Source organism: Leopardus geoffroyi, chromosome D4 (genome assembly GCF_018350155.1).
Source record: "Leopardus geoffroyi isolate Oge1 chromosome D4, O.geoffroyi_Oge1_pat1.0, whole genome shotgun sequence".
Lineage (NCBI taxonomy): Eukaryota > Metazoa > Chordata > Mammalia > Carnivora > Felidae > Leopardus > Leopardus geoffroyi.
Window position 1 is genome coordinate 25255829 of NC_059342.1, and position 18232 is coordinate 25274060.

The following is an 18232-nucleotide window of genomic DNA, read 5'->3' on the forward strand; positions in this document are numbered from 1 at the left end:
ACCTGATTTTGAATATTCAGTATATATCCCGGCAAATGACCACTGAGTAAACTCCTTGATTTTCTCTTCAGTTTTGCCACTGAAAACGAGCAAGTCATGTTTCTCAGAACCTCAGTTTCCTTATTTTATACAGTGAAGAGGCTGGACCAGATGATCTCAAACAGCTTATCCTTCCATGAAATTTTGGTTTATCATCCAGCCCTTCTTATTTTTTTTCTAGTAGTTCTTAATATGCCTTTTAATCAATATTTTATTGCTATGTAACTTACATATGGTTAAAGACACAAATTTTAAATATATTGCTTATGACAACCCAGCTGTTTTGAGATATAATTATCATACCATGAAATTCACCTGTTAATGTGTATAATTCAATGTTTCTTGTCTATTTACAGATTTTGTAACTGTTAACCATAATCCAGTTTTAGAAAATTTCCATCCTCCCCCCCAAAGAAACCTTATATCTATTAGCAGCCACTCCCTGTTCTCTTCCTCCCTCCTTCCCTCTCAGCCCTTGACAACCACTAGTCTACTTTCTATCCTTATGTATTTGTTTATTCTGGATGTTTTATATAAATGGAATCTCACAATATGTAGTCTTTTGTGACTGGCTTTTTTCATTTAGTACAATGTTTTTGAGGTTCAGACATGTTATAGAAAGTGCCAACACTTTATTCAATACTTTGTTCCTTTTTGTTGCCAAATAGTATTCCATATATTTTTTATTTTTTAACCCATTCATTAGTTGATGGCATTTAGGCTGATTCCATTTTTAGTTATTATGAATAATGCTGCCATGAAAATTTATGAAGATGTGTTTATATTTTTCTTGGGTAGATACCTAAAAATTGTAGGGTCATAATGGTAGGTTTGTTTAACATTTTGAGGCATTGTCAAACTATTTTCCAAAGTAGTTGTAGTATTTTGCATTTCCACCAGCAATGTATGAGGGTTTACAGTTCTCTACTTCTTTGCTAATAACACTTATTGTATTTTTAATCCATTTTTATTATTTATTTATTTGAGAGAGAGAGTGCACACCAGCTGAGGGGAGGGGCAGGGAGAGGGAGAGAGAATCTTAAGCAGGTTCCACACTCAGCACAGAGCCCGCTGAGGAACTTGATCTCATTACCCTGAGATCATGACCTGAGCCAAAATCAAGAGTTGGACACTTAACCTACTGGGCCACTCCGGACCCCTTATTAACGCATTTTTTTAAATGTTTACTTAAAATGAGCACAAGTGGAGGTGGGGCAGAGAGAGAGGGAGACAGACTCCCAAGCAGGCTCCACACTGTCAGTGTAGAACCTGACGTGGGGCTCCATCTCAAAAATCTCATGAACTGTGAGATCATGACCTGAGCTGAAATCAAGAGTCAGATGCTTAACCAACTGAGCCACTCAGGTACTCCCTTTAAAAAAAAAAGAAAATGTTTATTTATTTATTTTGAGAGAGAGTGAGAGAGACAGAGCCATTTTGGAGTATATTCTTCTTGTCTTTTTAAATACCTATATAGTTTTTAATAAAAGTTATACTATATACACTACTGTATATCTTGCTTTTCCCACTTAACATGGGACTAGCTTTTTATTTTAATAAGTATAGAGTTATACTGTCATTTAAAATAGCTGAATAGTGTTCTGTTGCCTAGGTGCACAGTGCACTGAAACTAGCCATTTAGCTGTTTTTGAACCTTTAGTTTGTTTCCACTTGTCCTTTTTATGATTAATTAATATTACAGTGGACATCATTGTACAGATATAATTATATATTTATTTATTTGTGATAAACTCTAGGGATAATTGCTGGCTCAAAAAAATAAATTTTAAAGACTTCTGATATTTGTTGCCAAATTGCATTCTGGCTCTGTTTTTTGTTTGTTTGTTTTACTAGCTTTGTGTCCTTGGGCATGTTTCCTCATTCATTAAATGGAGATAATGTGAAAATATATTATTAAAAATTTTTTTTAATGTTTATTCACTTTTGAGAGACAGAGTGCAAGTGGGGGAAGGTCAGAGGGAGAGGGAGACACAGAATCTGAAGCAGGCTCCAGGCTCTGAACTGTCAGCGCAGAGCCCGATATGGGGCTCAAACCCACAAACCCTGAGATCATAACCAGAGCCGAAGTTGGACGCTGAACTGACTGAGCCACTCTGGTGCCCCCAAAATATATTATCTTAAAGCATTTAGTACAGTGCCTAACAACACATGGTAATGACTCAGTGGTAGCTATTATTAACTTAAAAAAAAAAGTTTTTCCAGTTAGTATTCCTGCCTGGAGTGTTTAAGAGTTTGTGGCTTCTCAACCTCTCAAATACTTATATTAAAAAAAGTCCTTTGCCAGGGTGCCTGGGTGGCTCAGTCAGTTAAGCATCTGACTTTGGGTCAGGTCTTGATCTCACAGTTCGTGGGTTTGATCCCTGCATTGGGCTCTTTGCTGACAGCTCGGAGCCTGGTGTGACTCCCTCTGTGTCCCTGTCTCTCCCTAGCTTGTGCTCTCTTTCTCTTTCTCTCTCAAATATAAATAACTAGGGGCGCGTGGGTGGCTCAGTTGTGTCTGACTTCAGCTCAGGTCATGATCTCGTGGTTTGTGGGTTCAAGCCCGGTGTCCAGCTCTGTGCTGACAGCTTGGAGCCTGGAGCCTGCTTCAGATTCTCTTTCTCCCTCTCTCTCTGCCCCTCGAACCACTCATGCTCTCTCTCTGTCTCTCAAAAATAAACATTAAAAAGATTGTTTAAATAAATAAATAATTTTTTAAAAAGTCTTTTGCCTGGAACCTGCTTTGGATGCTGTGTTTCCCTCTCTCTCTCTCTGCCCCTCCCCAGCTTGTGCTCTCTCTCCCTCTGTTTCTCTCTCAAAAATAAATAAACATTAAAAAAAGTCTTTGTCAATCTGATCAAAAGCGATTTCTTATTCACAAATTGTTTTCTTCTCACAGCATCCTTTTGTTTTATGGACCTAGTGTTTTCTTAAATCTTCCTGAGGATATGATTATAACTTTAAGAGCTTTTTTTGTTCTTCCTCGATTCTATTTTCCAGGGTCATTTTTCTTCTTTATTTTGATTTTTTCCCCCATGTTTCCAAACTTGTGAATACTCTGTAGTATATTGATTTCCAGCAATAGAAAACTATTCAGGCAAACTTAAAATAACATTTTGTTTCATTTGCATACATTTTAAAATAGTGTTTTCACTTTGCGGAATTAATAAAAACATATAATTGGACAAATAATAAGATATATATACTTAAGGATATTCACACAGCTTTATTTTTAGTAATAATGATAGCTAGCATATATTGAACAGTTTTTATGTGCCAGGCATATATTTACGTGCTCTGTATTTTTAAACTCAATTGTCACAACAACCATTTGAAGTAGATATTATTATTCCCATTTTGTAGAGGAGGAAATAGATCCAGAGAGATTAAGCAGCTTGCTCATGATTGGATGGTTAGTAAGTGGTAAGATTCTGACTCAGGCGGAGCATCCAGAGTGAGTGTTCTTAACCAATGAGTAATAGCAGTGATATAGTAGGGAAAGATTAGAAATAGTTAGACCTAGGAATGCCTGGGTGGCTTAGTTGGTTAAGCATCTGACTTGATTTCAGCTCAGGTCATGATCTCACAGTCATGGGGATCAAGCCCCATGTTTGGCTTCGTGCTGAGTGTGGAGTCTGCTTAAGATTCTCTCTCTCCCTATGTCCCTCCCCCACTTGTGCACTTGTGCTCTTTCTCTCTCTCTCTCTCTCTCAAAAAAAAAAAAAAAAATTAACCTAAATATTAATAGTGATTATATCTGGGTTGTGTGATTATGAGTACCATTTTTGTGAATTCCCTTTTATATAAGTTAAAAAGTTTGGAATCATGGGTATATATAAATTTTTAACTTGCTATTTTAAATTGAGATGGAAATCATGTACCATAAAATTTACCTGCATAGGGTGTACAATTCAGTGGTTTTTATATGTTCACAGAGTTGCATGACCATCATCACTAATTGTAGAAAATTTTCATCACCCCAAAAAGAAGTCCTGTAATCAAGAATCAGTTACTCCTCATTTTCTCTTCTCCCCAGGCCCTGGCAATCAGTTTGTCTCCTTGCTATCTTTATGGATTCACCTATTATGATATTTCATATAAATGGAGTCATATAATATGTGGCCTTTTGTGTCTGGTTTCTCTTAACAAAACTGTTATCTACCACCTCAGGCAGCCAAAAAAAATTTTTTTTAATTTAAAAATTGTTTCTGATTTTTTTGATAAATGCCCATAGGGAAAGGTTGTTAGCACCGGATGACTTCTGAGTTAAGTCAAACAAAGACAGCCTTCTGAGTGGCAATTTCCAGGGAACTGTCTGGTGAGACAGGTATCTGTGAGTAGGGCTTTGGAGTTTTAACCCCTCTTTTACTTCAAGTGGCTGCCAGACTGTTGGTTTTCACTGTGAATGTGGGACATTGATTTTCGAGGTTTACTGTGGAGATAGGGAAAGGGGGATGGGAACAGGGCAAGTGAAAATGCCCCAAAACTTGCTGTTCTTACCAAGATCAAGCCATTTTTCTGGAATAAATGCTCTGTGGATGGCTACAAGCATTTGATTGCTTTCCAGAGTTATGAAAAAGTTGATTCTGGCTCTTTTTTGCTGGTGTTTTCACTGCTTTTACGGAGGAGAGAATTTTCAAGGTCCTTACTCTGCCATTTTTGTTGATTTCACTGATTACAGCTATTTTAACATTTATTGTCTTTGTGCAGTTTTATCTAATTTTCCACAGTGAGCTAGTATTGTTCTTGCATTGAGCAGGACATTATTATTATTATTATTATTATTATTATTATTATCATCATCATTATTTTGGTTTAAAACAATACAAATTTGTTCTCTCACAGTTCTGGAAACGAGAGTTCTGAAATCAAGGTGTTTGCTGGGCCGTGATCTTTTCAAAACCTCTGGAGGAGGATGCTTCCTTGCCTCTTGCCTCTTCCAGCTTCTGGAAGAAACCCAGACATTCTTTGGTTTATGGAAGTGTCACTCCCGTATCCACCTCCATCTTCACATGGTGTTCTCCCTGTGAGTCTGTGAGCAAGACATACTCACTTGAGAAAAACATGGGGCACCTGGGTGGCTCAGTCAGTTGAGCGTCTGATTTTGGCTCAAGTCATGGTCTCGCCTGATTTCCAGCCCCACGTGTGACTCTGTGCGTACAGCTCACAGCCTGGAGCCCGCTTCGGATTCTGTGTCTCCCTCTTTCTCTGCCCCTCCCCTGCTCTTGATCTGTCTCTCTCTCTCCCTCTCTCAAAAATGAATAAATGTTAAAAAATTAAAAAAAGAAAAAAGAAAGAAAAACATTACTTACTGAATATATAATTTTCAGCTCTGGGTTTTGTTTTTGACATATTTTGTTTTGATTTTTTACTAGAGTTAGTGCAGATAGGTAAAGGAATGCTTCAGAAAGAACACAATGACACTACTGTTTATAAAAATCAGAATCAAAAATCAAAATCACTGATTTTTAATCTCGTGGACTAACAGATTTTATTGTCTATTATGTAACTTAAAATCAGTATTTATTAAATCTCATTGTATTAAGTTTATAATGAATTTTAATCTGTTCTTAGTCAATTCTTCTTTTTGGATTATCCGTTTTCTCCTTTAAAAACTAAGGTTTTTGAAAGTCTGTATAGGTTCTGCAGTGTTTCTGAAATTGTTTTCACTGGTTGTTTCTATACCTGACAAGCTAAGATTTAGGAGTTTCTATATAAGTATTACCTGTTAAGACAAACAAGTAGCAGCTTGAAAAAGATGTCCCAAATTTCAATCAAGAGAAATGAAAGCATATGTGAATACTAAGAATTGTAGATGACTGTTCATAGCACCTTTATTTGTGATAAGTAAAAACTGGAAAACAGCCTAAATGATGAACCTGTTTAGGACTTTTAAAACTGGTAACACTTTAATTACCTCGTCAAGTTCTCTAAGGTTTTGGTTTATTTGGATTTTCAACCTCTTTATTTTTATTTATTTTAAAAAATTTTTAACATTTATTTATTTTTGAGAGAGAGAGAGAGAGAGAGCGCGAGCGCACAAGTGGGGGAGGGGCAGAGAGAGAGGGAGACACAGAATGTGAAGTGGGCTCCAGGCTCTGAGTTGTCAACACAGAACCTGACGTGGGGCTTGAACTCACAAGCTGCAATCATGACCTGAGTTCAAGTCCATTGCTCAACCGACTGAGCCACACAGGTGCCCCTGGATTTTCAACCTCTTTTTAAATTAATTTTGATAATTTATATTTTCCAAAGAGAAAAAGATCCGTTTCATCTAGATTTTCAAATTTCTTGTATTTAATCTTATAATCATAATCACAGCATTAATATTAATCCTACTTCTCCCTGTTTTTCTCTTGTTTTTGTGTTTTATCCTTTTCTTAATCAAACCTCTTAAAAGTTGTCTATTTAATTATTTTTCTTTAAAAGACAGATTTTTGCTTTTATTGATCTGCTCTGTTATATGTTTTTATTTTCCACTTCCATAAGTTCTACATTTATATATATATTTTTTTTCTTAAATTTTTTTTTTTCAACGTTTATTTATTTTCGGGACAGAGAGAGACAGAGCATGAATGGGGGAGGGTCAGAGAGAGAGGGAAACACAGAATCGGAAACAGGCTCCAGGCTCTGAGCCATCAGCCCAGAGCCTGACGCGGGGCTCGAACTCACGGACCGCGAGATCTTGACCTGGCTGAAGTCGGACGCTTAACCGACTGCGCCACCCAGGCGCCCCTCTACATTTATATTTATTTAGTTATCTTTTGTAGTTTAGATTTGTTCTATTTGTTTTTTTTTTTTTTTTTAATGCTTATTTATTTTGAGAGAGAGAGAGTACGCATGTGTAAGCAGAGGAGGGGCAGAGAGAGAGGGAGAGAGAGAGAGTCTCAAGCAGGCTCCACTCTGGAGCCAACACGAGGCTCCACCTCAGGACTGTGAGATCATTACCTGAGCCAAAATCAGGAGTTTGACCCTCAACTGACTCAGCCACCCAGGTACGCCCCTCATCTTATTTGTTTTGTACTTTTTTTTTCTTTAAATGTTTATTTATTTTTGAGAAAGAGAGAGAGAGAAAAAGAGCATGAGTGGGGGAGGGGAGAGAGAGGGGACAGAGGATCTAAAGTGGGTTCTGTGTTGACATCAGAGAGCCCAGTGTAGGACTCCACTTATGAACTGTGAGATCATGATCTGAGCCAAAATCAGACGCTTAACCAACTGAGCCACCCAAGTGCCCCTGTTTCCTAGCTTTTAAAATTATATGCCAAATTCACTTATTTTTAGGGTTTTTAATTTTCTTATAACTACGTGTTGAGTATTGTTTTGGCCATATTCTGTATGAGATGTAGTGTTCAATAATGTCCTGAATATTTCATTTAGTTTTTTCATTGTTGTTTATTTCAAAATTAATTTTTAATTTTTAATTTTTAATTTTTAATTAATTTTGAATTTTGAATTAAATTTTGAATTTAATTTTTAATTAATTTAATTTTAATTTTTTAAAGGCGCTTATATCATTAAGTACAAAAAGATTGATGACATCATTTCTTGGTAGATAGTATTTTCAAATTATTATGCTATAGCCCTTTTTGTTATGCTTAATGCTTCTTGCTTTGCATTTTATTTTGTCTGACATTAATAGTGCTATATCTGCTTTCTCTTTGATAGTATTTTATTCTCTAATCCCTTGAAAACATTTATTTTGAAATATTTTTGGACTTACAGATAATTTGTAAAAATAGTGCAGAAAATTCCCATACAGTTGGCCCTTGAACAATAATGGGTTTGAACTGCATTGGTCCACTTACATGTGACTTTTAAAAAAATATATATACAGTACACTACTGTAAATGTATTTTCTCTTCTCTATGATTTTCTTAATAATATTTTCTTTTCTATAGCTTACTTTATTATAAGAATACAGTATATAACACGTATAATGTACAAAACACATATAATGTGTTAATCAACTGCTTATGTTATTGGTGAAGTCTGGTCAACACAGGCTATTAGTAGTTAAATCTTTGGGGAGTCAAAAGTTATACATGGATTTTCAACTACACAGGGGAGGTCAGTGACCCTAACCCCTGAGTTGTTCAAGAGTCAGCTGTATACTCTTTACCCAGCATCCTCAACTGTTAGCATTTTACTATTGCTTAATCATTGTATGTGTGGGATAAAGATAAACACTTTTTCCCCCCTGAAATTTGAAAGAGTTAAGTTCCACAACTTAACTGACATGATGCCCTTTTATTCCTAAATCATTCTATATTTATTTCTTAAAAACAAAGGCAAAAAGTATCAAAATTAGGAAATTAGTATTGAGATAAAATTATTTTCTAATCTACAGATTTTATTGAAGTCTTGTTTCCACTAATGTTATTTAGCAAAGAAAAATAATGTTTTCTCTGGTGACAGATTAGTTTAGGATCACATGCTTAGTTAGTTGTCATTTCCATTCCTTTTTGTCTTTTTATATGATTTTATTTTAGGTGTGTCTCCTTTGAGTAGAATATAGCTGGATTGATATTTTTTTACTCACCCTAAAATTCCTTGAATTTTATTAAGGTAATCTAGCCCATTCATATTATTGTTACTACTAATTCATTTAGAGTTTCCTCTGTCATCATTTATATTTTCTGCTTATTTAATGTTATCTCATTGTTTCTTCTTTTCCTCTCTCTTTTTTTTAATAATCACTTCTTAAAAATGTCTATTTATTTATTGAGAGAGAGAGAGAGAGAGAAAGAGAGAGAGAGAACAAGTAGGGAAGGGGCAGACAGGGAGAGAGGAATCCCAAGCAGGTTCCACACTCATCACAGAGTCCAATGTGGGGCTCGATTCCAAGAACTGCGAGATCATGACCTGAGCCAATATCAAGAAATCAAGAGTCAGGTGCTCAACTGACTGAGCCACCCCGATAGCTCCCGCCGCTTTTTTTCTTTTTTGTCTCTTATTAAGTTAATGTGTTTTCTTTGTTTATTTATTTATTTTTTTTAGTGACTTGAAGATTGAACATTCAATTTCTATCCTTATAATGGTTAGTTACTCTTAATTCTTTAACATACATACTTAAGTATTTTTTTTCTTGAAATCCAGGATTAATAATTATCTACATTTCTCTTTAATAAGATAATAGTCTTAGCAAGCTCTATCTTGCTTTTCCTACCCTTTTGGCTAGGTCTGATATTGAATTCACTTAAGATTTTTAGTTCCAGATTGTCATTTAAGAAGCAATTAATAATAAATCAGTAAGTTTATACTTTTTAATATTTTACTTTTTTTTTCTTTTGGTCACCATTGTTTCACATATACATCTTTGTATTTTTCATTTTGTTAGATGGGATCTATAATTCATTCTGAAATAATATGATGTTGTTAACTTTCTAAGTTCCTGAATATGTGAAAATAGTTCTCATTTCCCCTTATATTGAATGCTAAGTTTGTTGGATATATAATTTTAGAGTAAAAATCTAAAGAAGTCTATCTTCTAGCATCCAGATTGCTAATGAGAGGTCTGACTTCATTCTGATTCTTCCTCCTTTGTAAGTGAAATATTTTTTTTTTCTCTTTTCATTGGTGTTATAAAATTTCACCATAATGAGTTTGAATATGGGTCTTAAAGAAATCATCTTGTTGGGCACTTGTCAGTTTCAGTTTCAAGACTCATATCTCTTTAATTCAAGCCATCATGAATTTCCTCTTAGTTAGAATATCATAAATATGTAGTCTTCTAACTAGTTTCTCTCAATCTCTTTATGTCCTTCTCAAATCTATTCTCCACAAAACAGCTAAACTGCCTTTGAAAAAACTCTTTATTATGGAAAATTTCAAACACATAAAAGTGGAGAGAATGGTATAATCAACCCCTATGATCCCATTATCCAGTTTCAACAGTTATCAACTCAGAACAGTTTTCTTTCACCTTTACCTTCCCTACTTACCCATCTGATTATTGTGAAGCAAATCCCAGATATCACATCATTTCATCTGTAAATATTTCTGTTTTGAAAAACATAATCAGAATGCCATTAATACATTTAAAAACAATATAATAAGATATCCAGCTAGTAGTTAAATTTTTCTCATTGTCTCATTTTAAAAAATGTATTCAAATCAGGATCCAAAGAAGAGCCATACTTAACAAATGATCAGTATGTCCCTTTGTTCTTCTTTAATCTTTTTGACTGGATCCCCTCCTCCCCAATTTTTTTGCAGTTTGTTTATTGAATGAACCAGGTTATTTATTATGTAGAGTGTCCTATAGCATATGTCTGTGTTTAATGATAATTGCATAGATCCATTAATTAATTAGGAGTTGCAAAAATGATATATTAATTTTATAATTCCTCTTTATTTGTTAGCCAGAGATTTCTGTAAGAGGAACTTATTTTGCTCATTAACTATTTAGTTACCTGAGATACAAATTTTATAGGAAAGACAGGATAAATGATTGATTTTTCCCTTTTATTTTTCTATCAGTTTCAAAATAATGAGCTTCCTAGCATCTTCCAGTAACCAGTGAGTTATTTTCACTTTTAAATTATTTTTTGTTATCATTATAAACTTATGGATTTGAAATGTGCAATGTAATTTCAATCCATGGTAGTTATTCTTTTTTTTTTTTTTTTTATTAAATTTTTTTTTTTTTTCAATGTTTATTTATTTTTGGGACAGGGAGAGACAGAGCATGAACGGGGGAGGGGCAGAGAGAGAGGGAGACACAGAATCGGAAACAGGCTCCAGGCTCTGAGGCATCAGCCCAGAGCCTGACATGGGGCTCGAACTCACGGACCGTGAGATCGTGACCTGGCTGAAGTCGGACGCTTAACCGACTGCGCCACCCAGGCGCCCCAGTTATTCTTATTGAAACTCAAATTGTTCCACCTTTGACCAAAACCCTTCGTTTCATGATGGTTCTTGAGCCCTTTTAATATGACTCTGTTAGTCTTTGAAAACAAGATATTCCAGGCTTGTCTTGTACATTTATTGCTCTAGACATGGATAACCATTATTACCAGAAGCCCTTGCTTCTTGTAGTGGAAAATGGTATTTAGAGACTATAATCTGGGCATCAGGGATACTCTGCTATAGGGATTATTATTTTTACAGGTATTTTCAAATTCAAGAGCAAGAACATTTAATATCTTTTTTTGTAATATAAAATACATTGTGAGATTATGCTGATGTTTCCAATTTAAATTTAGGACACAGGCTTTTAATTAATCTCATGTGGTTTACTTTCGTATATATTTTCTCCCATGCCAAAAAATCTCAGTTCCCATTGGCACCACATCAACATAATAATTCAGTTACTTTATTCCATAACATACACATATTAGTATCAATGTAACAATACCAAAACTATCACTAATGAAATGATTACTGAAAACAGTTTAAGACTTTTAATTTTAATTCTGTTTTCCTTAGGGTATATTACACTAATGATATACAGTCAAAGTAATGTTTAAAAGCACTTGAAAACATTCTTTTCTGTGTGGTCATGCCCCAAACTTAGCACACAGATAAATTTATTTTACTTTGCTTTCTTTTTTTTTTTATTAAAAAAATTTTTTTTTCTTAATGTTTTTATTTATTTTTGAGACAGAGAGAGACAGAGCATGAGCAGGGAGGGGGCAGAGAGAGAGGGAGACACAGAATCGGAAGCAGGCTCCAGGCTCTGAGCCATCAGCACAGAGCCCGATGTGGGGCTCTAATTCACAGACTGTGAGATCATGACCTGAGCCGAAGTCGGACGCACAACCAACTGAGCCACCCAGGTGCCCCATTTTACTTTCAATTTTTAGAGATTGAGAGAGAGAGACAGACAGACAGACAGAGAGACAGAGTGTGAATGGGGGAGGGTGAGAGAGAGTGAGGAAGACAAAGAATCCAAAGTAGGCTCCAAGCTGTCAGCACAGAGCCCAACACAGGTTTCGAACTTACTAACTGCGACATCATGACCCGAGTCGAAGTTGAATGCTTGACCACTTGAGTCACCCAGGTGCCCCCGTTTTTTTTTTTTTTTTTTAATGTTTATTTTGAGAGACAGAGCACCAGTGGGGGAGAGGCAGAGAGAGAGAGAGAGAGAGAGAGAGAGAGAGAGAGAGAGAGGAAGAGAGAGAGAGAATCCAAGCAGGCTCTATGCTCTCAGCACACAGCCCAATGTGGGGCTCAATCTCATGAACCATGAGATCATGACCTGAATGGAAATCCAGAGCCAAAAACTTAACCGACTGAGCCACCCAGGCGTCCTAGAGATTGTTTTTTTAAATTAATTTTACTTTATAGTTATGAAATACATTTACACAATATTTAGTTTAAATTAATAAAATGAGTTGTATTTAAAAAGTCTTAGTTTCGGGGTGCCTGGGTGGCTCAGTTGGTTAAGCGTCTGACTTCAGCTCAGGTCATGATCTCACGGTCCATGAGTTCGAGCCCCATGTTGGGCTCTGTGCTGACAGCTCAGAGCCTGGAGCCTGCTTTGGATTCTGTGTCTCCCTCTCTCTCTGCCCCTCCCCCATTCATGCTCTGTCTCTCTCTGTCTCAAAAATAAATAAACATTAAAAAAATTAAAAATAAATAAATAAATAAATAAATAAATAAAAAGTATTAGTTTTTAAACTTGTTTCCCCTATCACCCTGTTCTCTCCCTCTCCATGTAGTTAACCATTTTTTAAAATTTATCCTTCCCTTAAAAAAATAAATATGTATTATATATATTTAGCTTCACAATAATATGTATACTGACACATATATGTATATATGCATGTGTGTGTGTGTGTATACAGATAAGATTTCTAGGTTCATCTATTAGATAAGTAGTAACATATATACACATACATTGATCTTCTAAAAGTGTCAATAGAGTCATGATATAGTCCTTGGTCTAGAACTTTTCAATAAATTTCCATTGTTCTTAGGATTAAAAAAAATCTTGTAATGGTCTTTGTGGACTGGCCTCTGTCTACTTGTCTATTTTATTTTATTTATTTATTTAACTTTATTTATTTATTTATTTATTTATTTATTTATTTATTTTGAGAGAGAGAGTGAGTGAGCAAGCTGGGGAGGGGCAGAGAGAGGGAGAGAGAGTCCTAAGCAGGCTCCACACTGCCAAATCAGAACCTGATACAGGGCTTGAACCCAGGAACCGTGAGATCATGATCTGAACCAAAATCAAGAGACCAATGCTCAACTGACTAAGCCACCCAGGCAGCCCTTGACTATTTCATTTTAAACCAAGCAAATCTCTTTTACCCTGTAAACTGCAGCCACTTAAGACTTCTTTCAATTCCTTGAAAATTCTCTGTTCCTTTCTACATTAGTATGTTTTCACATGCTGTTCCCTTTGTTTAGAAGGGTTTCTCCTCTCTCATTCAAGTTAGATAATTTCTACTTATTTTTCAGTTTTAAACTTAAAAGTCACTTTCTCAGAGGAACTTTTGATGCCTCATCAGATTAGGTTAGGTATTCATTGCTATAAATTTTCTTAATATTTCATACTTTCTCACAGTATTTATCATAATTATAATTTAAATGTCTTAATGGAAAATTTCAAACTTAGAAAAATGTTGAGAGAATAGTATAATAAATCCCTGCATTTCTTTTTTTTTAATATTTATTTTTGAGAGAGAGAGCATGAATAGTGAACGGCAGAGAGAGAAGGAGACAGAAAAATCCAAAGCAGGCTCCACGCTGTCAGCACAAAACCGCACATGGGGCTTGAACTCACGAATCGTGAGATCATGACCTGAGCTGAAGTTGGATGCTCAATCGACTGAGCCACCCAGGCTCCCCTAAATCCCTGCATTTCTATCACCCAATTTTAACAAAGAACTCAATTTCAGTCTTATTGAACTATATACTGTCTCTCCTCTGATTATTTTTTTTTTAATTTTTTTTTTCAACGTTTATTTATTTTTCTTGGGACAGAGAGAGACAGAGCATGAACGGGGGAGGGGCAGAGAGAGAGGGAGACACAGAATCGGAAACAGGCTCCAGGCTCTGAGCCATCAGCCCAGAGCCTGACGCGGGGCTCGAACTCACGGACCACGAGATCGTGACCTGGCTGAAGTCGGACGCTCAACCAACTGCGCCACCCAGGCGCCCCTCTCCTCTGATTATTTTGATGGAAATCTTAGACATCATATAATTTGATTACTAGTATTTTGGTATTATAATTATTATTTGATAATTAATTGTGAACTCTATTGTTCACTGACTATTTCTACTACAGAACGTAAATTCCCTGAGCTCAGGGATTTGGCTGTTTATTCTAGCTCAGTGCTGTGAATGAATGGAATGTTACAGATTACTGGAGAAAACGGAATATGCATTTAGCATACATAGCACTCAGCACAGCATTTGTCATGTTCTCCCATAGAATGGTATGGTCTAGAGTTAAAAACAAAGGGATCCATTTCTTGTTGATTGATTGCAGCCAAATGGATTAATGAGATTTTAGTTTTTTGTGGTGTCAGAGGATTCTCCCCATGGTCTACTCTTGTTCTGTATATATATATCTTTAAAATCAGTGACTTGGTTAGTAGAGAGGACAATTTTCTCAAATATGGGAGGCATTTTTCAATATTGGAAGATTGGAAGACAGAATCAGAACTCAGAGATGATTTTGACAGCTTGAGGTGACAGAAACCAGTAAGATAAATTTAATAATAACTTAAAAGTCTTATACTTGGAGCCAAAAGACACAATTGCAGGAGCCTAGGGGGGTCACGTGGCCTAGCAGCAGCATGTATTTAAAATTACATGGTGTCCATAATGTAGTCACTTCAGTGAGAAGATAATTCAAACTGGATTTTCAGCATTATAAGGGTAGTGTGACAATTCCAGCCTTCCTACTTCCGCTGGGTGCTGTGCTGACATTGCCTGGGACCTTGTAAAGTGGCTAGGTCCCCATCTGGCTCAGCAAATCAATGCTCTTGTTACTCTTGCTTTATTTTTTAACCGCCCCCCCCCCCCCCACAGGACAATCAAATGATGAGTTGAAGGCCCATAAAAATTAGATCCCATTTGTTGAGTACAGTGCTAAATGCTGTATACGCATTCTGCATGATTATGAAAATGAAAGGAAATGAAGGGCTTTAACATTTTATTTATTTTATTATTTATTTATTTAATTTATTTATTCTTTTGAGAGAGTGTGTGAGCAGGGGAGAGGGGTAAAGGAAGAGAGGGAGAGAGAGAAAGAGAGAGAGAGAGAGAGAGAGAGAGAGAGAGAGAATTTTAAGCAGACTCCAAGCTCAATGCAGAGCCCAATGTAGGGCTTGATCTCATGGCTGTGAGATCATGACCTGAGCTGAAATCAGAATCAGAATATACAACATATATTTATATATGCTTGCAAATGCATGGGATATTTCTGGATAGATATATAGCAAACTGATAACACTTGTAGCTTCTGAGAAAGGGAACTGTAGGTGTAGTGATCAGGGATGGGAGGACAAACTACCTTTTGCTGTATATAATATACTATTTTGTATTTTTGGATTCTTTTTACTGTGTGCATTACTTTAGAAAAAATGCATTAATTTTGAAAAAAAATTTTAAACAAAATAAGTCCTATTAGATATTACACCTCCCATGATTAATACTTGGTTTCTGTAGCATTGGACCTTTGCAAATTTAACTTGTGACTTTTTTCCCCACAATGATCGAGAGGATAGTAATTACAATATAGTAAATGGATATGGATGAAAAGGAAAGATGATTACATTCTGAGCATACTGAGTTTGGGATGTCAGTAGGACACTCAGATGGGAATGTCCACCAGGCAGTTGGAAATGTGGACTGGTGCAAGTCAGGACTGAAGATTGGTAGAAAAGATTAGTAAAATTCCCAAAGGCGAGAGGGTAGAGAGAAGTAAGCAGTGGGCATAACCAAAGGGAGTCCTTACATTTGGGGTCAGAAGGAGAAAGAGAACCAGAGAATGAGAGGTGGATGTGAGAGTGAACAACATTGTAAAACATCAAGGGAGAAGGTCATATGAAGCAATAGGAGTTGTTGATAGTGGCTTGCTGCAGAAAGGCTGAGGGGGATGGAAAGTGAGAAAAGGCTGTTAGACATGCAGGCTGTGAGAAAGAAACTCGATAGTGAAGAGAAGGAGGGAGGAACAGGAATGTAGTTCAAGGAGTAGCCTGGTGAGTGGAGGTGGGGCATATGTGATGTATTTTAAGATGAGAAGCACCTCACAACATTTATTTCATTGGCAGGAAGCAGTCACCTAAGAAAGAATGAATATGTAATGGAATGTCATCAGGTTTGGGGGAATTATTGATGGAGTAAGGCCCTGGAGAATGGATGAGAATGAGGGCCACAAAGGGAAACAGAGAAGGGTCACCTCTTTTTTTTTTTTTTTATACCAATCACTTTTATCTATTTCAAGACATAAGATACTATTTAGACTCATAGATGGTATTAAATTATAACCCTGTGTAAATATCTATAGGATATTTTATTTTTCAAAGATAAGTTCTAAAAATCATAAAACTGAACAGATTAATAATATAACACATATCAAACAGACTTAAATGTAGGTCTTGGCTTTCATTCACTCAGTCCTACTGTTAGAGATGTTACAAAGATACATACTTAGAACACCACCCTGCTAGTCTCTCTTGAGAAAGCTCTATTCAAGTAGATAAGAAGTACCTCAATAATTGTAGACATAACTGTTATCCAAAGGATCTTTCACTGATTTTAGCAAAGAGAAACAGTCCAAATTTTATTTTTTTTGACTACTGACATGATTTAACTATATTACTTTAGCACATAGTCTTACTATTTCTCCCGCTATGGCAAGTTCTAGTTTTCTCAAGTCTTTTGACTCAATTTTTCTGGAAATAAAGCTTAAATATCATATATTTTAAAACTTCAAACTAAAATGTTATCTTTATTTATTCATGTATTAGGTTGATATATTTGCATATATCCTTTCCAATTTCAAGCTAAACAAAGACATGCATTTAGAGCTATATTAATGTATAATAGGAAAGGACAACCCAAGTTAATATCAAAAGAAATTGTGACCCCCACTGTAATGTTTGATAGAAAAAGCATAGATTTTTAAAAAAAGTTTATTTTTGAGAGGGGTTAGGGGCAGAAAGAGAGGGGGACAGAGAATCTGAAGTGGGCTCTGTGCTGACAGCAGCAAGCCCAATGTGGGGCTCAAACTCATGAACTGTGAGATCATGACCCAAGCCAAAGTTGGATACTCAACCTACTGAGCCACTCAGGCACCCCAAGAAAACATTGATTTTGAACCATTATTTTATTTTATTCAAATAGTGGTCTGGTCACACCCGGTTCAAGAACACTCAAATAATAAATCATGTATAATCAGATGTTCATGATTGGGCTTCAAACATTATAGCCAATGATGCCAAGAATGCCTATGATCTTGCCAACATAAAACCACATCCATACCTCAGAGGCCACCAAACCAGTCAGCACAGCTTCCTTAACTGTGAACTGTTTGAAGCTGCCAGTTTGAGCACTAGTGACTATTTTTTACAAGTCTAAATATTCATAGGGATCTCAGTAGAAATTGGAGGAACCAGCGTAACCCTAGTCTAGTGCCAAAATATGGCCAGTGTAGGCTTCAAGAGAGTCACAGCAGCTTTTCCCAGGGATGGAGGCTTCTCCATGAGGTAATGGACAAATTGGATCATGGTTCCAGGATGGCAAATTTGTCACCTGGAACCGGAGGGTTACTTCTCTCTGTGTGACTATAGTGAAGGAAGGGAGGATGGGGAAGAGACAAAGAAGTGATGTTAATGAGGAATCACCTCTTCATTTAATAAAAGAATGCGATCATCTGTAGGGGATAAGACAATGGAATGGAAGGGGTTTTACATTTATAGAACAGTCTTGTAAATTTTTATAATTAGAATAGATACAGGAGGGTTCTTCTTAAATTAGCAAAGCAGGTGGTGTGCAGCAGCATGATGTAATGGAAAGAACATTAATTTTGTGGCCAGAAAGACCTGAGTTTGAGTCCTGGCTTTATTCCTTCTTAACATGTTACCAAACTTTTCTTTCTCAGTTTCTTCATGGTAAAATGGGGACAAGAGTACTTACTTTGTCAGGTGGTTATACATGTTTAATGATGGGACATGTAAGTTGATTTCAGTTCCAACATACATTTATTGATCTTTTATTATATGCCAATATTCCA

General features: G+C 36.0%; 1 pseudogene; it reads right to left on the reverse strand.

Moving 5' to 3' along the window:
- Positions 1-17269: 17269 nt before the first annotated feature.
- Positions 17270-17726, reverse strand: LOC123593426 (annotated as a pseudogene).
- Between the last annotated feature and the right edge of the window lie 506 nt (positions 17727-18232).